Consider the following 26,717-nt stretch of genomic DNA (forward strand, 5'->3'; position numbering starts at 1 on the left):
GAGCCTTAATGTACGGAAGAATACGTTTTTTCAGGCACTCCTGCTTGTACATTTTGAAATCCATAGTCTAATTTGTCACGAAAACCAGGGGCTTTTGTCCGCAGCTGCAAATACCTTGCCAGATTGCAAATTGATCAGCAAAAACGAATTTGAACTTACTAGGGACATCACCTCGACCAGTGGCTTTATAGAACTTTTGTCCGGGAAGCTGCCTTTAATCCATCTTCACGTACGTTTCGTCGTCCATATGGATGCATCATTCGTACTTTGTAAGAACCTCATTGTACAACTTCCGGGCACGTCTTTTGGCTGCTAGATTCTACTTCAGCGTCCTGTTTGGTTGCTTACTGGCCCGAAAAGATCGAAATCCTTCTGAAGGGGCTTTGGCTAGCATTGAATTTCTTGACGATATCATAATCCGACAGCCCTGGGTTTGCTCTAATCGTTCTCAACAACTTCAAATACAACTTCCGATCCTTAGTACCACAACGACGCTTGCTATGATCCTGCCGATCGATAGTATGTCGCACACGGAAACGTTTGAGAACACTTCACACAATCGATTTAGCCAATTTCAACGAATTCGCGATTTTTGAACCTGACCAAGTGGATGTCCCAAATTAATTTTTCGCGGCTTCCATCAAGTATAACTGTAACAGGAAACATTTCAAAACAAACTGCTGTCAAAACATTCCAGATCCGACCGCTAGGAGCACTGCAGTAAAAGTAAAGTTTTATTCAAGAATAGAATCCACAAATCTTAGTCCGTAACAGTTTTTGAAACATGCCATCAACATCTTCGGTTCACCCTGGGGATCTTGCATTTGCGTTGTACACCAAATCCCTCTGCTTTCAATTACACCGGGAAAGGTTTCCGAAATTGCAATGACTATTGTAATTCGAGCAATCTACCATCGGAGATTACGCATCCACCAGGCGATTATGTTTACTTTCCATTCCATCCTCAAACAACCCACCCTACTGGCTGGGAAAACCCTGGCATCATCCGCATTGAATAATTCATGCTCACCGGTGAAGATAGTTCGGTTACGCCAGAATCTCAAATATTTGGGTAAGCAAAATTCCGCCTGACTGACTTTCGCTTTATACGTTTTCGGTTGTCACTTTCCGCAACGCAACAACAACAACAACAACAACAACAAAAAACGTTGGCAAACAGTAATTACGCAAGTTTCGTGCAACTGTGGGAAAACAAACGTCTCCGGTCAATTAAAAGAAAAGAATCGCCGATTTGGAAATGAGGAAAAGACGCAAACAGTTTTCGGCGGCTTTCCTCGGCATTTGATTAAAGTGAACAGTGACTGCGTAACCGCTGTTGACCAACTGGCTTACATAATTTTCGGAATGGTTTGCAAACTAGAGCTGATTAGGCCAAAGCACGAAACTTGAATCGTGCCGAGCACAGGGAGGTTCCAGGTTGATTAGTTTTTAAAATTCTACCGGTGTAAGAACTTTCTCAATTCTCAAGGAAGAGTTTAAGATGTTAAACAACAATTGGAATTCTTGCTTATACGTCCCTGGCGTTGCTGTGCAATATTACCGTCAACAGCAGCAGCAGCAGGGCTTCGTCAAAGGAAAAAGTTGAAATTCAAGCTGCGAAGAAAAGTTTTCCTTTGGGCTGAATTTTTTTCGGCGTCGTCAGTGGGAGGTGGAAAGTTTTTCCGAGTTTATAGAAGAAAACGGACTCGAATGACAAGTGCAGAATTGCATCGAATCGGTCGGGGGCTACTCAAAAGTGTCCGACCGTTGACACAACTGGTTGGACATCAACAACCAACATCGCCCGGTCTGGATAGATGCCAATCCCCTCGCTTCGAAAAGGATAAAAAAAAACACGGAGGCATTATGCGCTTAGTTTTGTGATAGTTGTTTTCGTGTTTATTTCGATGATGGTAGACCAGCAAGAAAAGTTGGGGAATGTGCAAGATCTGTTCCTAGTTTTTCGGTTTATTATTATGCAGGAGGACAGGGCAAGTTTAGTCGGGATGGCGGAACGGATTTTCACGCTGTTGGGAGCATTAAAATAAAATAAAATAAAATATAGCAGAAGGATTCAGAAGCAACAACATGGATGGCGTAATGCGATTTTAATGGACGTTTATTATGCACCGGATGATGCTGACGTGATGAATTTGACGTTGCTGGGGGAAAAAAAAAGCTGAATCTGTATGAATACAATGATATGCGTGTTTGATGATGTACACGGCAAAATCTAATACTATTTTTTTATCATTTGGTTCCATTTCAGGTTCAACTATTCATGACAAGTGTGACACCGGAACGGATTTGAATGCACGTCAGGAAATGACAAAAACTAATCAAGCGAAAGGTAAACTTCATTTTCCATTACATTCAACTGAAAGCGTTTGTTGAGCGATTGATAGTCCCAATGGAAATCATGTACACAGCAAAAAAATAATTTTGATATCACATCAAAGTGGATGCACTACAATCATGTCGAAAATTTCATGTAATTTTTATGACCAAATAAATAAACAAATGCAGTAAAAGCAGCGTAATGTCAGTTCATGCATTGTATTAATGATAATTTTGTCCTTTTTAGCAAGTAATATTACACCATATTTTCGACATGATTGTAGTGCATCCACTTTGACGTGATATCAAAATTATTTTTTTGCTGTGTAGTCCGGATTTGGTATCACCGTAAAGTTGTTTTATTTAGGGATTTTTTCTACACAGCACAAAATTAATGTTGATATCACATCAAAGTAAATACACTACAAGCGTGTTGTTAAATATGGTGTAATATTACTTGCCAAAAAGGACAAAATTATCATTAATACAGTGCATGAACTGACATTACGCTGCTTTTACTGTATATGTTCATTTTTGTGATCATAAAAATTACATGAAATTTTCGACATGATTGAAGTGCATCCTCTAGGATGAAATATTAATTTTTTTTTGTGTTCGGTCGTGATATGATTGTTAGCAGTTTTACATTTGTCACGCAGTTGAGTAACACAAAAGTTTTTTTTTTTTTAAATTGGATTCAACACGCCGTTTTGTCTGTGACCAGAAAAACTATTTCGCCTGTATAAAACATTACCAATCAATCCAACTCGACAGTTTTATTGCGACATCGTAGAATGAAAATTAATATGAGAAATCGACTCGGCAAGGTTTTTTTAGGTTTATCCGATCAATGTGGTTGACATTTCATATGGCTTATAACTTCTGATTTTATTTTTACGTTGAGGGAAGGCGTGTTCAGTTTGGGCGTTGAAATTGACAAGATAACAAATAAACATTCGGATTCAGGTGGATGTTCTACATTCGACATCTTGTCCGTCCCAACTTTGTTACCTCAATTTTTGGGTAGCCCTACTTCTGACGAAAATGAGTGCATCCTACTTAAATTTAGGTTGTATAGTATGCCCTTCGTACTGCTAACTGAGCAATTCGCATGACCTTGGTATATACATCTAAAACGGACATTACACATGTCCATATATTCACAATAATCGTGGCAATACGATGTTACCTTCAATTTATTCAATTTGACAATAATAACAACAATATAACTTTATGTCATCAATATTATTGACTTTATTTCCGCTATTTTATCAATATAAGTGCAACCGTAAATATTGTCTATACATGGGAGTGCAGTTTCGAACCCTTTTGGATACGGTTGTGTTTTAAGTTAGTTCTCTGTTTTGTGCGTGCGTTCGCTTTCATAATTTTCGGCTGCATTTTTCGGATTAGCGCTGGCGTTCTGCCTCCCGGACGGTTAAACGTGTGTGATTGGTAGTTTTCTCGCTTTCCTGGGAGTTTTAGAATCGAGAAAGAAAACGTTATTCATCATGTTTGCAAGCATCAGAAGAGATGTCGCAATCTGCGTTGTTTAATTTTTTCTACCGGACCAGAAATTAGTGGCATCGCGAGTGATGATTCCGTAGTAAATTGTGATTAGGGCGAAACAACCTAAATTTAAGCAAACATAGATTTTACTGCAAGCAGATGGAGCAGGCAAAAATCCGTGCAAAGCCAAAGACGAAACAAAATTTATTTCAAAAGAAGCTTTAAAATAGATTACGCTCTTTCCTTTGTTTACGACAGTACAGGGCGCAATTTTGAAACATTTCAATGAACGAGCGAAAACAATGTTGTCTACCAACAAAAGCGAAAATAGTAAAATACTCATCTTTAGCTGAAACGTAAACACGGCGAAAAGTGAAGGGCGACACTTTAAAGGAAATCAAAACAAGGCGTTTAGTATTGGGCGAATTGTTGTTGTCATACATGTTCGGGGCGATTTAATGAGGGCGTATTCTTAACGTTTACGGGCCAAATTATAAAAAAATTACGAGTTTTTAAGAGAAAATTAATAAAAAGTAGATTTTACACTCAACAAAAATAAAAATGGATCAATTTAACGATCATAAATGTAATTCCAATAGAAAAAATATTGCTTAACAATCAATTAAAAATTAAATAAATACGTGCAAACTTGCTCGGTTTTTCTCCATTTGTTTACCTTTTGCTAGTTTCACCCTAATCACAATTTGCTCCGGAATTTTTAATTTGAGTTTATAAAGAATCAAAACAAAGGAAAATTTAATTAAGATTTTAAGGTTTAAAAATAATAATTTGTCCTAAAAACCTTACGTCCATGACAAATTATTACAGATTTTTGGAAAATTTTCATATCCGATTAATCGAAAATATTTCAAATCAAAACCATTGGGTTTAGAACTGGTTTTAGGCCTACTAAGCACATCCCGCACACCACACTTTTTCAAGATTTTTACACAAAATGGAATGTTTCAACTTCTTCTGATTACTTCTAAATTTATTCACCTTTCCATACGTGTCATTAGATTTGATAAAGAGCCACAAATTATTGAGACATTGTTCAAAATCTAACACTGCTTACTAGAGATGGGTGATCCGCTCCGAGCTGTTCTATAGACCCGATTCTCTACAGTGAGCTGATGACCCGCGGTTCATTTTTTAGAAACTGCAGCTCATCAGCTCACTGATATCACAAGTATGAACCATTCAAACCAATGACCACGTAAACCAAAACGCGCGCGTAATATTATCCAATGTATTTATGTACCCGGCTCTTATTGCTGTTGTTATTCCCCCAGCATATGTGCTCTCACCTCTTCTCCCATCATTCTCTGGGGGAGCGGAAGATCCGCACAAAAGCAAATAACCGAAATGCAGCTCTCCAGCTTATCAGCTCAGCTCCAAATCCAAATCATTTACTCGAATAATTCACTGGGAGCTGTTTTGGTTGACAACTCTCGGACCCGTCCAGCTCTCGAACCCGTCCAGCTCTTCGGGTCTTTTTTTCTCTCTCTTGATTCTTTACGATTCAGCTCCGGATCCGAATCTGAGCTGAAGCCGAGAATAGTGAGAGAAATTCTGCTGAAGGATTAACATCATAAATAAAATCTGTATGAAGACTAGATTACATAGCTTGAGAAAAGGCGTAAAATCGTGTGCCACGATGTGAATCATATCATTGCGTGTGACATAGGTGTAGCTCTCTCGCATACATTTTTTGTTTTACTGCTGTGTTGTTCGCACATTTCGCGCGCATTTTGGTTTGCGCGATGGTTGATCAGTTGTTGCGTTAGTAGCGTTTTCCATTCAAATGTAAAGCCATGTTGTAAGGTACGGATTTATTGATTTAGACTACTTTTACGATTTTATGCAGTTTTAAGCACTAAAACCACTAATTAATTTTCCGATTTGGAATTTGTGTCATAATTTCTATAATTTCAATGTGAGCTGAAGAGCTGTTCAAAAGAATTGATTCCCTTTAGTGAGCTGGATGGGTTTTATCCACTCAGCCAGATGAGCTGTTTTTCCCACCTCTACTGCTTACTAGATTCTAAATTCGGCATACGGAATTCAATTTCGTACAAACGCATACGAACGTAATTGGAATTACTTCATCACAAGGATGAAGGTAGAAAAGGAATGGAAAAATTTATTCGCTTGGAATGCTTTGTTTCTGAGAACAAAGGATGTAAATATTCATACTTTGCTTTCTTAAAGTGACAGTGACCTAGTGTGTAAATTCAAATTTCAAAAATGATTTTCCCTGAGATGTCACTTCAGATTGCAAAAACATCTCGTCGATGTTTGTCACTTTCACCTTGTGACTTTGCATACCAATCATAAAATTGACTCGATAACACCAAAATCATAGACGTTTGTGATGTTTTCTGCTCGATAGGCCCGAAATGGGAAGTAAATTTTTACTCTATTCGTCCATGTCGAAAGTTGTAATTTTTCTTTTAATCCTGTCAAAAAAATACAAATTATTCAAATCATCCCAAGCAACATTGCAAGTTTTATTGAGGTTTTATAGCATACTACAAGTCTAAATCATGGTCTACAGAACCCTCATAAAACCCAAATTGTTACTTGGGATTAGAATCTTTTAAATTCATGCGACTTTGCTTTTTAACAAAGTCTGGGAAGATGAATTTATTTCAATGTTTTAGTTATAGAATCTTGATAAATTTTTAGTACTCATATTAAGAAGATTTTAATAAATTAAAAATTTAGTTCAGATTTTCGAGATTATTTGTATTCGTATGAGACTGGGAATGGTACCATCAGTTTTAAATATTTTGTTTTCTTTTTTTTCCATGTTCCATAAATCCATTAAATATGTTAAAATTAATAAAACCTATACTAAAATATTAAATCTAAAATTAGTGGAGTGTAAAAGCTCAAAAGTAACAATTTTGTGTTTTTTTTATCAAGATTCGGACTAGCGAAATAAGATGAAATATAAATTTTGTTAAAAGATTATAATTGTTTAGTTCCTGATTAGTCCAAGAAAAAAAAATCCAACTCTCTCAATCAAGAAAGATTGATTTGAAACCGAAATCCTGAACATTGTTCCAAGTTGAAGAGATTGCAAAATTTTCTAAGTCTCTGAATCTTAAAAATTCACGCATTGAGTATGGCTGCAAAGAATCTGGTAATGAATCTTTTAAATTTTTCGAACCTCTTAACGGAAGAGAAGAGCTTTGAGTGTGTTGGTTTATTTCCTTTAAATTCCGTTATAATTGCTTATCTTTTGACAGATACGCGTATTTCGTCTACTACTTGCAGACTTCATCAGTGCCAAGTACTCAACACCACATACTTGGCACTGATGAAGTCTGCAAGTAGTAGACGAAATACGCGTATCTGTCAAAAGATAAGCAATTATAACGGAATTTAAAGGAAATAAACCAAACACACACTCAAAGCTCTGGTAATGAAGTCAAACAGGGGTGAACACGCCTCCGTGCACTCTAAAGCACAGTGGGGTGACCCCATGCAAAAACCGGTCGTAATTAAATGTATTGTTTAAATTCTATCCAACATACTTTTTAAGTATTTTGATACTCCTAAATCCACAGTTTACGCCCAAAATGATGAATTTAAAAATCTAATATTTAAGGGTGGGTCTAAAATTAGTATTATGGTTTTTCTATGGTTGGGGCCTCATAGCTCAGTCAGTAAAGCCACGGTATTACCAAGCCGGAGGCGGCGGGCTCGATTCCCGGTCCGGTCGAGGGAATCTTTCGGGTTGGAAATTTTCTCGACTTCCCTGGGCATAGAGAGTATCATTGTGCTTGCCACACAATATACAAATTCATGCATTGGTATTGGCATCGAAAGCTCTCAATTTATAACAGTGGAAGTGCATTTAGAACACTAAGTTGAGAGCACGCAATAAGCTAATATGCGCTAAACAATAAGCTTGAAATGCGAACAAGGAAAGAAGGAAGGTTTTTCTATTGCAAATACAGTAATGGCCCGATTTTTCCAGCCCCTCTGGGCATAAGACTTTTATCGTTAAATAATTTCACATAACCACTGAAAAAGTGCATGGGATTCTTAGAATGTTAGAAAATATTTTCAAAAAGGTGGCTGAAAAAAATCGGGTCATTACTGTATTATGTATAGTTGAAAATAATAGTAAATCTTTTCCTGTGGCATTGTCTATATTTGGTATAATATAATTAAACATTTTTGTCGCTCTAGATCAAGACAAAATCTAAACCCTAGTAGGGTGGCCCCTAAATATAACCGAAAAAATTGATCTTCTTAAAAATAATAAAATTTAGAGCAAAATTTGGTCCAGACATTTAGAAAATTCTTGAAAAAATCTTACAGACGGTACAAACCCCATATTTACTCAATTGGGTGCATTGAAGTTATAGACATTTAAACACTATTTTCAATGTAAAATAGTGATTTAGTAATATAATAGCTTGGGTAAATAAAGCTTATAACGGATTTTAGGCCATTTTATAGTAAAAAGTGTAAGTTATTCACGATAAAAATGAGAAAATATGATGAAATTTACATTATTATTCTTATACATCTAATTTCTTGAAAGATCATTGTGTTATACCTTGGTCAAAAATTTATATGAGAATCTGAAAAAAATATTATAAAAATGATGAACAAATGTCAATTACGACCGGCTTCGCCTCACTGCGCACCGCAGTGACAAAAGGCTACTTTATGGAATCAAACTATTGTTTACGTCCAGCGATTCCTCCATTACACGGTTTACCTCAACATCCATCCAATTAGTGCAAATATATAGTTACAGGGCAGTTCACTTACCAAGTCACTGAAACTCTGGTTTGCAGATCGACCAGCTATCTGAAGAAAGCACCCGGGAATCATCCCACCCGTGGCCGAAATTTACTGGGGCTAATTTAATGGAGCTAATCCCGCATGCTGATCTCTTTATATCCAAACTCTTTCAAGCAGGCAATAACTCGCGCGCCATGCATTCCAACCAGTGATTGCATAAGCACTAGCAAAATTATATTCTTCCACTCTCACGAAAATCAATTAATCTTAATATCCTGAATAGCAAAATTTTGGAGTTTTGTTTTAGTTTGAAATCAATTTCCGAATCTCACTTTAAGAACTCTGAGCCAGAGATTGAACATTTCCAAAAGCAACTGCGTCTCTTCCGATCTGGTGAAACCTCACCAGACGACCGTCCACAGCTGCATCTCCGATTCGATTTCCCGTACCCAGCCAACCATGAATATTCGGAAAGACCTAAATCCTTAATTAAATTATACAAAATGCACTTGTTCTACCAAAAATAGAACCAGGCAAATCCCGCTCCATTCGGAATGACAATTTCGAACTGCCGGGGGACGGCAAACTAAATACAGATCAGCGACGACAGCAGCCTATACATGCATACAGTTGCACAGTTTTCCCCAAAAACAGAAGCCGAAATAAATGCTTTCCTTGTCCTCCGCTTTCGAGAATCAACTGCTGCCTTAAGCTTGCCTTCCTTGCCCGGAGCAGGAGCAGGATTGAAAATTTACATAATTTTATCATGATTTCGAATTCGATTCAAGTGCCGCTCGTTGCCATTGTTGCTGATGGGATGGATGGTTTAAATGGACCACTTCCAGGCCAAATTGGATACAAATAAAAATTCAAGACTCGACTTTGCATAATTGTGTGTTAAAGGCAATCATTCACATTTTTGGAAAAAAAATCGACCATTTTCGTGCTACGAATTACTAAGACGTCATTTTGAAAAACAAATTCCAACATCCATAGTTTTATCCGAATCGGTAAAGGTCGAGTTTTTCCGATTCATCATTTGGCGTGGAACTGCTCAGTTGGGAAAATGAGTCCTTTGACCATAAAAAAGTCGCTGGAAATTTATTTTATCTCCACGCCGTTGGAGAGTCAACAACTGGCACTGGAATCGATTCCCGGAGTAAGTGTTCAGAGCTACCAGACCAACACCATTTTGGGTTCCACAGCCACCCGCTTTTTTTTTTCAGTGTGAGATTCTATTGAATTTTCTATTCGGGAAATAAATCATCCCACAACAAACGGCGTCGCGGTGGAATGCTTCGGATAAGGTATCAACGTTTTGTCTGCAGTTTCCTGCGAGAGACGTGCTAGACTGGTGCAATTGAATTGAGTCAATCCCAAAAATACTGCAATGCCTCTTCAGAAGTGCCAAGTGGTGATCTTCCGAAAACATCTACCGCCCATCTGAGTATCGTTCCTGAGCCAGTCTATCGCGCAGCTGCCCACAGCTGCTAAACTCTGACTGCAACTACATAGCGTTGTACAAAACCAGAATCCACAACGCGTTCAAGTGCCGTTCAGGTCCCGTGTCCCTGTAGACTCTACCGCAGGACGTTGCAAAAATGTTTTGGTTTGGAGTAAATAATTGATGAATGTGCGCTGAATAGAAACTAAAAAAAAAGCTAAACTAGTTGGGTGCAGATCTTAGTAATTTGCATTCTAAACATTCTACTGGCAACGAGCGATTTCCGACTGCAGCACACTATCCAGACTGATTTATGGGAGTAGCGGCGGTCTGACCAAACAGCTGTCGCATCATCTTGTTTGTCACATAAAAACACATTTGGAGCGATGTCACAATACAGAACAGGTTTGTGTAATTATCCAACGACATCCGCATCCGTGTGTGCTAGCATCCTGTCCATTTCCATGTCTAAAAGGTCGTGTGACCGAGCCGAAATTTACATTTGTAAACCATCAACGACCACCGCACCGCGGTTGTGAGCGTTGGTGATGATGACTGTAAAGAAAATAGCGGAGATCGCAATAGGATGACCATTTTGTGAGAGGCCTGTTTTCAAAGAAGACCCGGTGTTTGTTTGGAATGGTTTCCAGTTTGGCCGGACAAAAAACGGAATTCCAATTGGATGACGTCCACTGAAGTAGTGGATAAACAAACGTGCCCGGTATTGCAAGAGACTGCGGGATTTTCTAATGGAAAAATGACCGATATGGACAATTGGTCACATCCCGTTGTGACCATTTTTTTTTTTTGAACCGGTAGTTTGTCCGATATTTTCCGAATGTACCCTTGCAGGTTTTCCCGGAATAAAAGAACTTTATCTCACCGAAACGAGAGCTTGGTTTTGCCAAACGGAATTTTACATAGGCATACAGACAAACGAAACGGTCACCACACCAAACCGAACCTTTATCGGATGCAGAGTCTGCTACACCCAATTCTCATAGGAGGAGAAACGTTTCGCTGTCATTCTATAACAGCGTACCGACTGACGACGTCCATTTGCCAGAAGTAAAACAACAAAAACAAAAACCATTTTCACGATTGCACCATACCTGCCAGACCATTCCGACCTCCACTGCAAGTTGATAATTTCATCACATTCTCGGCAAGCGCAACCGTGTGCACCTGAAGGGTCTCACGTACCGTAACCATCAGTTCCGCAACGTGTTTGTTTGATTTTGAACCCAAAATACCGCTGAAAGCGGCGACCAAATCTCCCTCGCATCCATTTGACACCGCAATGCTCTAAATATCACGCTGGATTTATGGTTAGGCACTATTGTTTCCGGTAAGGCTGCCGCAATGATGAAATCACAAAACGATGTGGTTTCAGCCCCCTGAAACCAGCCATCAATCACTGTTTGGACATTTCGGGCAAAACCGGAACTTATCGATTCGAAAATTTTCAAGATGATAAGCCACGAATCGATTATGGCCTCTGATCCTGGTACTAATTAATCGCCCCGACACTCGATTCCCATTATTGTGAAAATGAAATCAATCATTCCAATGTTTGCCGGCCGCTTGTTTCGGGGGAAAAGTCCAGCAATCCGGACATCGATCCAAAAAACCAAAATCCGTCCATACTACTAATACCAAGCTAGAAGACTCACAGCTGCACGCCGCAGTTTTATGGCTTAATTAATTCTTTGCAAAGCGAATGCCCCTTGTCTCAACCCAACTCCCTCTCGCCGTCTGTAAGGGTGGTGAACGATGATGGTGATGACGTTGTTCGACTATGTTCGTCAACACGGACGCTGTCGGTCGTCGTCATCGTCGCCGTCGATCAGAGTTGGTAGTGGTGGTGTTTGATATTGTTTGCTTTTCCCCCCAGCTGATGGATTTTTGGAAGGGGATGCATAAAGCGTAAAATTAATCGGTTTAAAGCTGTTTTCTTGTCGGGTTCTTCCGTACGGATGTGCTTTGGAAATGGACGGATGATGGCGAAATTTTCTTGCCTGAAAGTGAGCATCTGATTGGAACTGGACGGTAGGTCACTGAACGACTATGTGGTCTTAGCAGAAGATTTAAGAATTTCCGAACAATGCTGAATAATGTCGATACTTGTTGGAATTCGCCATTGGAGACTGTTCAAAGCAGTTGGAATAGTACAACTCGAATTATCATTTTCTTTTTGTTTATAGGGGAAATGGATGTAATGTCGGCCTAAATGCCCCTAATTTGAGCCCATAGCGAGCAAAAATATCCATTAGTACCGTCTCAATGACGCGTTCTTCCAGAAAAAAATTGATAAATAGCAGATTTTTAGCGATGGGCCCAATCTTAGATCCATAGGCCAACATTAGAGCCATTTCCTCTATCATTTGGTTGTGAACTAAAACTACACAGCTAGAAATTCATTAGTGAATGGCTTGGAAAAATTTGAGATTGTGATCACATCTTCTTTGCTTTTCGCCAAATCGCTATTTGATTTTTTGATTTCATCGTTAATCTCGAATAAACTAAACCAAAATATTTAAATGGCCACTAGGTCAAACATTTAAAAGGCATTAGCCTCAAGCTCCCACCATAGCGTGCCTATCTGTTAAAAATTCTCCAAAGAAAACATCACTCACTTGCTTTAAAAAATAAAATGTTATTCGGAATTATGAAATCATGAGATGGTATAATGATAATTAGTACTTGTAAGTTACAAGAAGAGGTCGTGAAGTATATGTTTGACGCATAAAATCTGTCAATATTGCTTTCAGTGTGTCACAATCAGCGATTTTACGACTCGTGAGCGCTCACTCTGAATCATAAGATCGTAAGATCGCTGATTGTGACGCTCTGAAAGCGAAATTGCCAGGTTTTATGAGTCAAACATATGCTTTACATCCTCTTCTTGTTACTTATAAGTACAATACATCATTATTTCATCTAATGATTGTATAATTCCGAAAAACATTTTTTTTATAGCTAGTGAGTGGAAGCAACCCTGACGACAGAATCAACATAGCCATCTACGGCTTCGAACAGATTGCTCAACGAGTGTCACTTCTCTCGAGTAAGTGACTCTACACATAAACTCGGAACCGACAGCGATAGAACGAAACAGGCGAGAAACTGAAGGATAATGAAAAACGTTCTCTGTCTAGTGCAAAACCGATGAATGCATATCAACGGAATGGTTAAGATCTAGAATCAGTAGGTGAGTCGAGTTTTAGCTCATTTCTAGAATCTTTTACGTTTACCTGTTTTAAAATGGGAGCTCCGTGGTCGTGTGGTTAGCAGCGTCACCGTACAGCGGAATTGGTGATTTACACTGCACGTTGATATTCTGTTAAAAGTATACTCCACAGACACTTCTGGTCTACACATTCGCCTGAGATAAAGTGAACGATGGCCGTTCCTTAAGCATCGCAGAACCCTTCAGCTCATCACCCGTGACTCCGTGTCACCATTTTGCCGCAGCCATGCACGCCTTATTCAGCCATCGGCCGTTTAGCATAACTGTATCGTCTGTCACAAGTGTTATACAGATTTACTTGAATGCTCAATCACATGGTGCAAATTTAAAATATTGTATTGAACCTTTGTAACAGAAGAGATGCTAGATTTTTTCTATGTAATTCCGTAGACTTTTTCAAATGTACGGATTTCTACGGATTTTTTTAGTCGAAGGTGATGTTTTTTTAGTTCTTAGGTGATATTTTACGTTAAATGATAAATCGATGAAAGAACTTTTGAAAAACTACTAGGAACAGCCCTCTGGGGTTATACGCAATGGTGACGTCGGACTACGTGGTCTTATATAATAAATGTTATTTGCTAACTGCAGCAGGACTTGTGTTTTGTGTAGGAATAGGAATTGTATACTCTTTAGTATGACCATGATTGCCCTGAAAAGAAGGTTTTGATATGAATTTTAGTTGGGACATGTTCAGAAATTTAACTCTTTTGGAAAATCTTGGTGGCCCTGAAAAGGGCATGAATACTATGATATTGCTGCACCTGTAGTTTTTGGCATACTTTCACTGATTGCTTCCCGGGGATCCTTGTTCAGCCATAGCAAGATGTGCGCGTTAGGACTTCCATGGTGCTGAAATTCAATCGTGTCAACCAGCTTGTTGGAAGTACACGCAGCACGTGACTGGATCATCATTGACCAGAGTTGCTCTTGGTAGTGCAGTCAATTCTTGGATAGGATCTGTTAAGTCATTGCCATTGTGTCCTTCTGATAATCAATGTAGGAGATTCAATAAATGGGGCCACTTCATCTCATTTGCACTGAGTGTGAGGAACATCGTAGGCTTTCCCAATTGTCGCATCATGGTGAAAAAAATTTTTTTTTTATGCCGGTACTGTACTTAATTCGGTATTGATTTGAGGAAGGATAGATTTTGTTAAATGCACATGAATAAGGCGGTCCTTAAGGTTGACACGTGTAATGTTTGCGGTCCCCGTGCACTTAAAAGTGAATTGCAAGCCTTCGGAAACTCTAAGGCGAAGAACTTTCATTGTCATATACAACATGTGGTTTGGCCACACGCCTGTTGTGACGACGAGTTTCACTGGATGCCATCATGAATTATGTCACCCGAACCCCTGGCTTAAATTTCCGTAGATGGCCGAAACAAATAGCAGGAAAAGCTGTCTCTTCGCCGTGCTCGTCATACATTAATGGCAGAGGAACCCTGTTTTGCGCGGGAGCGATCTCCAGGCATTTGTCCTCATTCCAAAGGAGCGTTTCCTGTTGCCCAAGCAGCAATTCTGTCTCATTATCCACGGCAATGGTTTCCAGCTCAATTTGAGGATCCACTGCAAGGTTTTCAAGACCATCTATGGCGATCTGATCAATTGTGATCCTGTAGCGGTAGTACAGTGGTGTCGCTTCAACCGTAGCTTCCTTTGTAAAGCTGGACAAGTACGACGACTTATGGATTACGTGCTTTTTGATGAACACGTTGAAGGCCTGATCATCATCGAGCTGACGGGGAAGAGAGCGTCGTCTCACTTCCACAACGCAAACGGTAGAACAACATTCGAGCTAAAATAAAATTATCAAATAACTATAATATGACATATGTGATCTCGGTCTAATTCCTCAATTTGGTGTAAATTAAACCATTTATTATCAAAAATGTTATTACTATGACTATGAATACACACAAGCACAACATCAGCAGCTCTTATTATGAGAAAAACTAAAATACATACATTCGTGACGGCCTTCGGCGACAGTGTCGTATGACAGAGCCTGTCGTATGACATTTTAGTTTGGTACTGTAATTTGAAAGCTTGTTTTGCAAGTGTTGTAAGCAAAGGCAGTTGATTATCACAGAAAATGTGTCGACCGCTTACAAGACTGGTCTCGACACGACTTTTATTCGCCTTCACACGGCACCGTCGAAAATTTTCTCTTCAAGCAAAGATTGACAGTATATTATGGGAACTTTCGGCGGAGTGAAGAGATAGTACGAAGGCCGCAATGTTTCACGTACAGTCTGACGTGTGCTTACTCGAAAAGCGGATAAGTGAGCAAGAAACCGGTTGACAAGTTGCAGAGGTGTATTTTATTTTATGCTTCTTTCCCTTCCGAATCAGATTATACTCTAGATTGTAAAATTCGATTTTGAAGGGAGACGTACACTGAAGAAAAAAATCCGTAGAAACTGTACCGAATTCGGTAGATTTTGCCTACGGATCCGTATTTCCGCAAAAATTTGTAAAATCCGTAGATCTACGGAGATTTCCGTTGATCTGGCATCTTTACAACTTAAAAAATCACAAAATAATAATCCAATTTTTCCAGGCTCAGAATCAGCGTGCCATTTTTCCGGGGCTTTCATGTTTCGTTTAATCTTCTTAATTGAGAGGTTTCGATGAGGGGAACCATTTTTTCATTAGTATTCTTGATTGGCAAGCACAATCATACTCATACTCATATGCTCAGGGAAATTCCTTGACCGGACCAAAAATCGAACCCAACCACACTCAGCATGGCTTTGCTTTGTAGCTGTGCCTTTACCGACTAAGCTCAGGGAGGCCCTGCGTTTAACGAAGAAATTAGATGTAAAGTAAAAAGTCCCACTCATTTCCAGTGCCCTACATGTGTTGGAAGGAGGGATTTACTGTTTGATAGATAATCGAATTCAAGAAAGTGCTAAATTTAGGAACGTGAAAATGGCTTGAGATAAATTTCATGATTTCAGCCTTTGAAATCTGTGCAGATCCTGGAGATAAGAAATAGTTTCTTCATTTTAAAAGATTATCGACTCCCAGACAATAAAACTGCATCAAAACCTGAAAATTATTCAAAAATGTTGAAAGCCTGTAACTGTAACCGGAGCTCTGTAATATTAGATAGAGTCTGCTCCAAAAAACGTGAAAACATTTTTATTGGAATTTTTTTTATTGAAATACTTATGTACGTTTTCTGCACCCTCAGGACATCTTAACGAAATTTCAATGGATAATGTAAATTTAGTGGAATTTCTGTTTAAAATATCAGACTTTTTTTAGAGGGGCGAATCTCTTGGGGGAAAGGTTAAAAATATACCCATGAAGTGGCATATTTTGATGTAAGAGATATTTATAACACGAGATCACTACCATATAGGATGTTGCTTTCTTCTGCAAAGATATTCAATAATACAAGGTTTTTAAAACTTTGGATACACAGATAAAAATTCTGAATTTTACTAGTGACCTAAACATTCATTATCGTAGATTGTATTTCATTTCACGCAACCGCTCAACTTGTGAACAATGTTGTTTACAACAATGGGCTTTTGCATACAATATTTGCTACATTGCATGAAATGTCTCAGAACTTTACATGATATATAATGTAAACTTATATGATATGTGACGCTCTAATTATGTGCATCATATTGAACAGAAATCTACACTACTTTTTTGAACTGTGTAGTGTATGACAGAATTTACTCACTAGATGTCTCTTAAAGGAAAATGATCAAGTTGCGCCATCTTAAAAACACATTATATATCACACTTAGAAATAATCAATGTTACACGAGACGTAATCCATATTGGACGTAAATCGTGGAATGTAAACAAACATTGCGTGTAAAATTAAGTTTTTTTTTTTTTTTTTTTTTTTTAACTCTTTATTTGTTCCAAATTCAAAATAAATTACATTTCATTTTTTTTTTAACCTAGGTGCTCCAGTTACTGCAGTAACGTACCAGCCTTAATTGTTATGATATATATCTAAGTGTTTTTACATTGTTCATGTCTTGGCAATTCAGTATTTTAAACAGGTTTTTTAACCTGCATGTCAGTATAACAATTGATATCTTAAAACTAAAAACTAAAACTAAATCTTATCTAAGTATAAAGGGAATTAATCGTTGCAATTGAGGATTGCAACGATTTTTGCCTGAAATTATTAATTATTTTGTTGGACATTTGTGCTAAAGTCTCAACATTCGAAATTCTATGTACTTCGGTTGTACTGTACCAGGGAGGCAACTTCAAAATCATTTTCAGAATTTTGTTCTGAATCCTTTGAAGTGCTTTTTTCCTGGTAGTGCAGCAACTAGACCATATCGGTACAGCGTAAAGCATGGCCGGTCTAAAAACTTGTTTAAATATTAGAAGTTTATTCGTCAGGCAAAGTTTGGATTTCCTGTTTATAAAAGGATACAAACATTTAATATATTTGTTACATTTGGCTTGAATGCCCTCAATGTGATCTTTAAAAGTTAATTTTTGGTCAAGTATTAATCCAAGATATTTCACTTGGTTTGACCAGGAAATTGGAACTCCGTTCATAGTGACTATGTGACTACTACTAGGTTTCAAAAACGAAGCTCTAGGCTTATGTGGAAATATTATAAGTTGAGTTTTGGAAGCGTTGGGAGAAATCTTCCATTTTTGTAAATAAGAAGAGAAAATATCTAAACTTTTCTGAAGTCTGCTGCAAATAACACGAAGACTTCTTCCTTTAGCGGAAATGCCTGTGTCATCAGCGAACAAAGATTTGTGGCAACCCTGAGGCAAATCAGGGAGGTCCGAAGTGAAAATGTTATACAATATAGGCCCAAGAATGCTACCCTGAGGAACTCCTGCCCTAACAGGTAGTCGATTAGATTTGGAATTTTGATAATTTACTTGAAGAGTTCTGTCAGTTAAATAATTTTGAACTAATTTCATAATATAAAGTGGAAAATTAAACTTTTTCAATTTAGCAATCAAACCTTCATGCCAAACACTGTCGAATGCTTTTTCTATGTCTAGAAGAGCAACTCCAGTTGAGTGGCCTTCAGATTTGTTTGAACGAATTAAATTGTTAACTCTTAAGAGTTGATGAGTAGTTGAATGCCCATGGCGAAATCCAAACTGCTCATCTGCAAAAATTGAGTTCGTATTGATGTGAAGCATCATTCTATTCAAAATTATCTTTTCAAAAAGTTTACTTATTGAAGAAAGCAAACTTATTGGACGGTAGCTAGAAGCTTCAGCTGGATTTTTATCCGGCTTCAAAATTGGAACAACTTTTGCATTTTTCCATTTATCAGGAAAGTATGCCAAATGGAAACATCTGTTAAATAATTTTACCAAGAAAGACAAGGTACTCTCTGGGAGTTTTTTGATGAGGATATAGAAAATTCCATCATCACCTGGAGCTTTCATATTTTGAAAATTTTTAGTTATAGACCTTACTTCGTCCAAATCAGTCCCCCAGGAATCATCAAAAATATTTTCCCGAGAGAAAATATTCAGAAAATCCCGAGCAACCTGATTCTCAATAGGACTAGTAAGACCCAAACTGAAATTATGGGAACTCTCGAATTGCTTAGCAAGTTTCTGAGCTTTTTCCAAATTTGTGATCAAAATTTTACCACCTTCTTTAAGCGCTGGAATAGGCTTTTGAGGTTTTTTCAAAATTTTTGTGAGTTTCCAAAAGGGTTTGGAACTCGGGTCTAATTTAGAAATATTATTTTCAAAAGTTTTGTTCCTCAGGGCAGAGAATCGCTTTTTAATTTGTTTTTGCAAATCCCGCCAGATAACCTTCATGGCAGGATCGCGTGTTCTTTGATATTGTCTCCTACGGACATTTTTAAGACGGATCAAGAGCTGAAGATCATCGTCTATTATATTTGAATCGAATTTAACCTCGCATTTTGGTACTGAGGCAGCTCTTGCTTCAACTATAGAAGTAGTCAGAGATTCAAGAGCATAATTAATTTCATCTTTGGTTTGCAAAGGAATGTTTGGATCGAAGTTATATTCCATAAATGTTCGATACTGCTCCCAATCAGCTCTATGGTAATTGAAAGTAAAGCTGTTGGGATTACAAATTATTTCTTGGGATATTTCAAAAGTTACTGGAAGGTGATCAGAACCGAAGTCAGCATGGGTAACCAATTGGCTACAAAGTTGACATGAATCAGTTAAGACCAAATCAATAGTGGAGGGATTTCTTGCAGAAGAAAAGCATGTTGGGCTGTTTGGATATTGAATAGTGTAATAACCTGCAGAACAATCATCAAACAGAATATTACCATTGGAATTGCTTTGAGCATTATTCCATGAGCGGTGTTTTGCATTAAAATCACCAATAATGAAGAATTTAGACCTATGACGGGTAAGTTTCTGGAGGTCACCCTTGAGAAAATTCTTTTGCTGGCCTACGCATTGGAATGGCAAATAGGCAGCTATAAACGTAAGTTGTCCAAATTTTGTTTCAACAGAAACCCCCAAAGTTTCAAAAACTTTGGTTTCAAATGAAGAAAGAATTTTATGTTTGATTCGTCTATGAATAATGATGGCAACGCCACCACAGGGTCCATCAAGACGATCATTTCTATAAATCAAGTAATTTGCGTCCTTCTTAACCTTATGGGCAGGTTTAAGGAACGTTTCAGTTATAACGGCAATATGCACGTTATGAACTCTTAAAAAGTTAAATAGCTCGTCTTCATTATCTTTAAGAGATCGAGCATTCCAATTTACAATATTTAATGCTTTAAAATCCATTACTGAATTTTAAAGTCATGACAATATTATTTGCAAATTTTACTCCAGTTTGAATAGCATCAAACATGGAGTTAGATTTAAGCATATCAGAAATCATGTCAATTAATGAATTCTGTAAAAATTCCATTTTGGGGGCAGTAATGCTTCCTAAGTCAAAATTGTCAAAATTTCCATTAGAACGTTGGTTAGTATTTTGATTTCTACCCGCTGCAATAGCAGCATAGGTAGCTCCATTAACTCGCTGAACATTGTTAGCAGCGAGGGGAGTAGGTACAGATGAAACATTTGAAGCAGGGGAGATATTTGTACCTACGGGTACGAATGTAGAATTTGTTCCTCGCTGACCGTTGTTTACAGCAGAGGAATTTGTACCTGGTCGGAAACGTGGAGCGTTTCCTACCTGACGGTTAGAACGAGATTGTAGGATCGCTTTGCGAGTCTTACATTCCCAAAAATTGGATTTGTGGTTTTCACCACAATTTGAACATTTAAATTTCTTAGGATCTTCCTTCACAGGACAGTCGTCCTTTGCGTGAGAGGAATCACCACAATTCATGCATTTAGCTGGCATGTAGCAATTTTTAGTTCCGTGACCCCATCCCTGGCACTTACGGCACTGGGTGAGGTTTTGGAAATTTCCTCCAGTCTTCCTGAAGTGTTCCCACTTCACTCGGACATGGAGCATAAGGCTAGCTTTTTCTAAGGCCTTAAGGTTGTTTAGTTCACTAGACTTGAAGTGAACTAAATAAAAATCATTAGAAATCCCGTTGCGCGAATCGCCAGGACGGGATTTCATTTTCATTTTGATTACTTGGAGTGGCACAACTCCAAGTAATTTTGCCAGTTCATCTTTGATCTGATCCAGGGATTCACCACTGGGCAGTCCTTTCATGACAACCTTGAACACACGTTCAGTTTTTGTGTCGTAAGTAAAAAATTTGTGCTTCTTCTCAGTAAGATACTTGAGAAGACATTTAAATCCGTCCAAGGTTTCAGCCAATACACGGCATTCACCCCGACGTCCAATTTGTAGTGAAAACTTAACTTTCACGAAATTCAAAAGTTCCATGCGAAGAGCATGGAAATCGGTAGTGGTTATCACAATAGGGGGAATCTTTTCCTTCTTGGCATTAAGCCGGGAAAGTTTACTAGAATTTTTCTTGGATGATGGATCATTCTCATCATCCGTGAGCAAATCAAATTGATTACTCAAATTAATTTCATCAGAAGGGGGGTCAAGAGTTTGCCCCTTTCTTTTGCGTTTAGGCGCCATGGCGGCAGTAAATTTTTATCCAAATCGACTTCCAAGCAGATTACTATAAGAATCTGAAGGATCGAAGAGGAATTTTCCAAATCGATATCCAAGAAGGATTACCTCGGGTAGGGTCCAAACAAGGATCGAAGAGGAATAAGAGTTGAACAAGGTAGAAAATTTTTACAGGTTGAGCACTGAAAAGTGCTGTTTAAATTTGTTGTAGCTTTAGGTAGTAGTAACACTTCCTTCAGCAAAAAGCAAATAGATCCGCACGGCAAGAGAGCACGATGCGGACTGCGTGTAAAATTAAGTGTTCACACATACGCAAGTCGACAAAGAGAACGTTTGAATCGATTTTCTCGTTTCTTTCCACTGATTCTTATATCAAAAGGGCCGCTTACATGTGTCGGTCTCAGGGGACCGAAATTTATATGACATTTTAGTAGTGTGTAGCACTATTTACAGATCCTGCTCATATGGATGGTTCTCGACTTCAGCAAAGTTGTTCAGATGGACTAGACCTATATTAAGGAACAGAGTTTAGTTCTCTTTCACTCACCAGGCGGTGCTAGTATGACATTAATTTATCATGGTATGCCCTAACTTAACATCTTGACTAGCTAGAAGGTTTCCGTCTCCAGCAAAGTTGTTCAAATGGACAAGACCTATCCCCAGGTAAAGAGTTAAGTTCAGAATTCACTCACCAGGCAGCGCTAGTGTGACATTCATTTTTAATTGTTTGTCCTCAGATGGACTAGATGCCTATTACTAGACCTATTTTCTCCGAATTCACTCAACAGGCAGCGGTACTGTGACATTAATTTTGAATTGATTGCCCTAACTTAACATATTGGCTAGATAGAAGTCCCGCCTTGAGCAAAGATGTTTCGAGCATTTTGGTTTCTCTTGACAGCTTGCCTAAATAGAAAATTTATGTTTTTGGAAAAGTTTTTAAGATGAAATTAAACAATTAAATGGCAGTCATCATAGTTTAGCATTTATTCCCCAGAGATCACTAGAGCTTAACTTTGATTATATTGTTTGCTTTTTTTTTTGGCGTTTCAACTTATTTATGAATTTACGTGACGGTTTACCAGCAGATGGAAATGATGTGAAAATGATAATGACGTTTTACTACCTGTCAAATCGTGTGGATTTTTTTTAGTTCATCATCAGTTTTGTAATTGTAAATCTGAAAACTAAGTGTAGCATGGCCAGTTTTACCTTTGCTTAAATTCATCAATTAGAATATCACTTTCTACAGCAATGTTGGATAGAAATAGTTGCCACCTATTTTCCGAAAATTCCTGTCATTCACATTTAGAAAAAAAAAAACGCAAATTAATATTTTTTTTTTTTAATTAAGATACGGTTCTTGTCAGTCACTTTTGATCATCAATAGTCTAGGATAGGTCTTGTCCATCTGATCAACTGTACCGGAGACGGACACATTCTATCTAGTCCATATGTTAAGTTCGGCCAAACAATTCAAAATGAATGTCATACTAGTGCCGCCTGTTCAGTGAATTCTGAAATATAAATTTTATTTTTGGATCGGTATTGTCCATCTAAACTACTGTACCGAAGAGGGAAATCATCTATTTAGTCAATATGTTAAGTTAGGACAAGCAATTCAAAATGAATGTCACACTATTTAGCACTGCCTTGTATGAATTCTGAACTAAACTCCTGTCCATCTGTAAAACTTTGCTGAATATGGAAACCTAGTCCATATGTAAACAATGAAAAATTAATGTCGCACTAGCGCCACCTGAAGAGTAAATTCTGAACTAAACTCTTTACCATAATATACTTATGTTTTGTCCATCCGAACAACTTTGCCGAAGACGGGAGCCTTCTATCTAGTCAAGATGTTAAGTCAGGGTAAACAATTCAAAATGAATGTCACAACACAACAAACTCTTTACCTTAGGGTAGGTCTTGTCCATTTGAATAACTTTACCGAAGACGGAAACCTTCCATCTAGTTCATATGTTAAGTTAGGGCAAACAATGAAAAATTATTGTCACACTGGCGCCGCCTGGTGAGTTATTTCTGAGCAGAACTATTTACCATAATATAGTTCTTGAACATCTGAACATCTTTGCCGCAGACGGGAACCTTCTATCTAGTCCACATGCTAAGTTAAAGCAAATAATTCAAAATTAATGTCACATTAGCGCTGCCTGTTGCGTGAATGCTGAACTCAACTCCCTGTGCTTCTGAACAACTTTACCCAAGACGGTAAACTTCTATCTAGTTAAGATTTTCAACTTGGGCAAACAATTAAAAAAGAAGGTCACACTTGCCCCGTCTAGTGAGTGAATTCTGAACTAAAATTTGCTCCTTAAGATAGGTCTTGTCCATCTGAACAACTTTGCTGAAGATGAGAACCATTCATATCAGTAGGATCTTTATATAGCGTTATATAATGATGGCTCGACTTGATCATTTTCGTTTTAGCGCCATCTAGTAAGTAAATTGTTATCCATATCCATAGTTTAGAGGTTAGAATCTCGAAATATAAACATCTCTAACATCAAAACATACCATGAGAATATTTTTATAATGACCTATCCCCATGAGAGCCCTTAAATAAACATTGATAAATTAAACAGAAAGTCACTGTTGTGTCTCTTTGTTGTTTTTTAACCAATAGTTATAAGAATTTTAGAACTTATTCGGACTATTAGGATTATTTAGGAATCACACTTAATTTAAACATGAAACACTTGAGATAATGGATGATATCCCAAGCAGCACACTTTTAACTGAACAGTTGTTGTTACTTGTATGTAACTTATTTCAATCACAATCAAGTTGCAGCAACCAATTATGATGGATGAGTGCTGCTAGGGATGTAATATTCGATGACCCTCACTGAAAAAGTTGTTTGTGTTTATGATGATGATATACTTACTTGAAAATTTTTCCACAAATGATCAAAACATTGATAAATTGTTGCATATATGATATTATATTTTGATGTATGGTTTTAATTTTTTACATATATCGAAACTATTGAAATTTTTTGTTATTCAGTCATATATATTTGTCACATATTAACTAATCATGAAGCCAAAATTTAAAAATTATAAACGTTCAGAAAATTGTATCTAATCTTCAATCTTCTCTAAAAATGAATTTCTGTCTGTCTGTCTGTCTGACCCTTATAGACTCGGAAACTACGGAACCGATCTGCGTGAAAATGTGTATGCAGGGTTTTTTGGGGCCAGGAAAGGTTCTTATGATAGTTCGAGACCCCCCCCCCCAACCTCTGTACGGGGGGGTCTCCCATACAAATGAAACAGAACTAATCAAGCAACTGGAACCAAATTTGGAATGTGGAGGTATAAGGAGATGATCATAGGAGGTAGCCCCTTTGGATAAGAGGGGAGGGGGGGCTACGTACAATATAGCATGCATTTTTTTAAGCAGCGCATAAACTCAAGCCAATATTGAATCTCGAGCAAGGCCGGCCACACTCAGCTAGTATAAAATAAATTAAACATTTGTTGATTTTCTGTGTATTTTATGAATATAAATAATTGCACGGTAATTGTATGATGTAAAGACATTTTTATCTCGATAAAAAAACAGCTTGTTAAGTAAAACATGTTCAATTTACATAACATTAGTTTACAGCATATTTGAACTTTGTACGCTGATGTTCATTTCCAATGTAAAATCGTGCGCTGAATCCAAATTGTAGTCAGAAAAAATCTCAGTAGGACAGTTTTCTACATACAGACAAAAAATGAAATGTCACCAAATAAAAGTTTGTTTACTAAAATACAAATATCTCCGACTGTAATGAAGCTATATCAATTATTTTAATGCCAAATAAAAAGTGAGAAAATTGGCTTTCTACCAACTCCATACTATTAGTGAAATTAGTGGTATTGTTGGCACAACCACTACAATTATTTTGTATTTACCTTGCTTAAAAACTTTGCTGAAATCCATTTTTTCTTGGGACTATCCAAACCTTAAAAAAATTAAACAAACTATTCATTAACAACAATACCATTAATCTCACTGACAAATGATGTTCAGCTGATTGAAATAATGTGGCGTTCAAATAATTGATATAACTTCATTACAGCCAGAGGTATTTGTATTTTAGCGAAGACAACAAATCAAAAAGACTGGCAACTTTTCCATTTTCTCATACGAACGCTATGAGACAGGTACAATTGCGTCATCTGCCGCTCAAAGGTAAATGCTTCGAACGAATTTGATAGCAAAGATTAGACCCTCAGAAGAAGGGTTTGTGTATTTGCTCATTTTTCTATGCGTTGCTTCCACCTTCATTCAAACGCAGCGCTATTGTATCTGTCGCTTGGATTCTGGAAAAGTTGCCAGTCTTCTTGATATGATGTCTTCGATTTTAGTTAATAAAGTTTTTTAATGAAATTTCAATTTTTAGCTGTATCTAGCAAACTATCCTACTGAGATTTTTTCTGACTACATTTTTGGATTCAGCGCACGATTTTACATAAGAATCATAGTAAAGTAGTGTAATCATCCAAATTTCAGAAGTATGTAATTAAAATTGTGTGAAATTCTGTTCTGAAGGTTGTATAAATGCCGTGAAAATTTTATAAAAACTGTTTGGTAAACGAAAGAGATACGTTTGAAGTGACGGTTTGTTGTTCTGACACACACTGTATATACAGCAGTTTGTGGATTTTGGAAAAATCGTTGCCGTGGACAAAAGCCTGGTCCAATTAGAATCCGGACACTTTATTTATTCTACAGCAGCGCCTCTAGTGCTAGGATTTGGAATGTTGTGACAGTGATTTTTTTTTTAAATACACGTGTTTCAGTGGTAAAAGTGTCGTCTCGATACGTGCAGTATTAAAGAAGTTGTACTAAATGGAAAACGAGAAAATAAAATTGATAGTCTAATATTAAAAATATGATATACGATTTGAGGTTTTCTGAGTACCGTAACACGGGGTAACATTGATTGTTTACAGCAATTCCAGGTTTTCCTTTTTTTTTAACAAGTACTGAGGATCCACGAGTCAATTTGTTAGTAATATGTTTCATGGATAACAAAGCATTCGCACTATTTTTTAGTCTTGTGACCGAACTTCAGTATTTTGATTTGAGGTTACTTTGACAATGTTCGATGAATATAAAAAAAAAAAATGCGTGAAACTCAAACAATTTAGTTCTAGAAATATGGAACTTTGAATGAGTATATAATCAGAAAACATCATAAGAAATAAGAATACAACATTGAATTTGTGATGGCTATATAGGAATACATTTCATAAGTGATAGTTTGAGTGCTTTTTCAAACAAATGAAAATCATGAAAATTGTCTTTAATATGTTTGTAAAATGTGTAACACATACTATATACAAACTATATACCATATCAACGGAA

The 26,717-nt window shown here is 37.4% G+C and overlaps 2 protein-coding genes across 3 annotated transcripts in view; one reads left to right on the forward strand and one right to left on the reverse strand.

The window, feature by feature from the left end:
• Rab3GAP1 (RAB3 GTPase activating protein subunit 1) overlaps positions 1–26,717 on the reverse strand; it is a 584,432-nt gene that overhangs the window by 255,699 nt on the left and 302,016 nt on the right. The window lies entirely within an intron of this gene.
• haf (leucine-rich repeat and fibronectin type-III domain-containing protein hattifattener) overlaps positions 1–26,717 on the forward strand; it is a 507,398-nt gene that overhangs the window by 208,845 nt on the left and 271,836 nt on the right. The window contains exon 2 of the mRNA XM_065225005.1: positions 2,270–2,350. The gene's annotated coding sequence lies outside the window, so the exon portion shown is untranslated. The remainder of the gene's footprint in view (positions 1–2,269; positions 2,351–26,717) is intronic.

This window comes from Ochlerotatus camptorhynchus, unplaced genomic scaffold (assembly GCF_037179485.1).
Source record: "Ochlerotatus camptorhynchus isolate MF236.1 unplaced genomic scaffold, CSIRO-AGI_Acam_v1.1 ptg000220l, whole genome shotgun sequence".
Taxonomy (NCBI): domain Eukaryota; kingdom Metazoa; phylum Arthropoda; class Insecta; order Diptera; family Culicidae; genus Ochlerotatus; species Ochlerotatus camptorhynchus.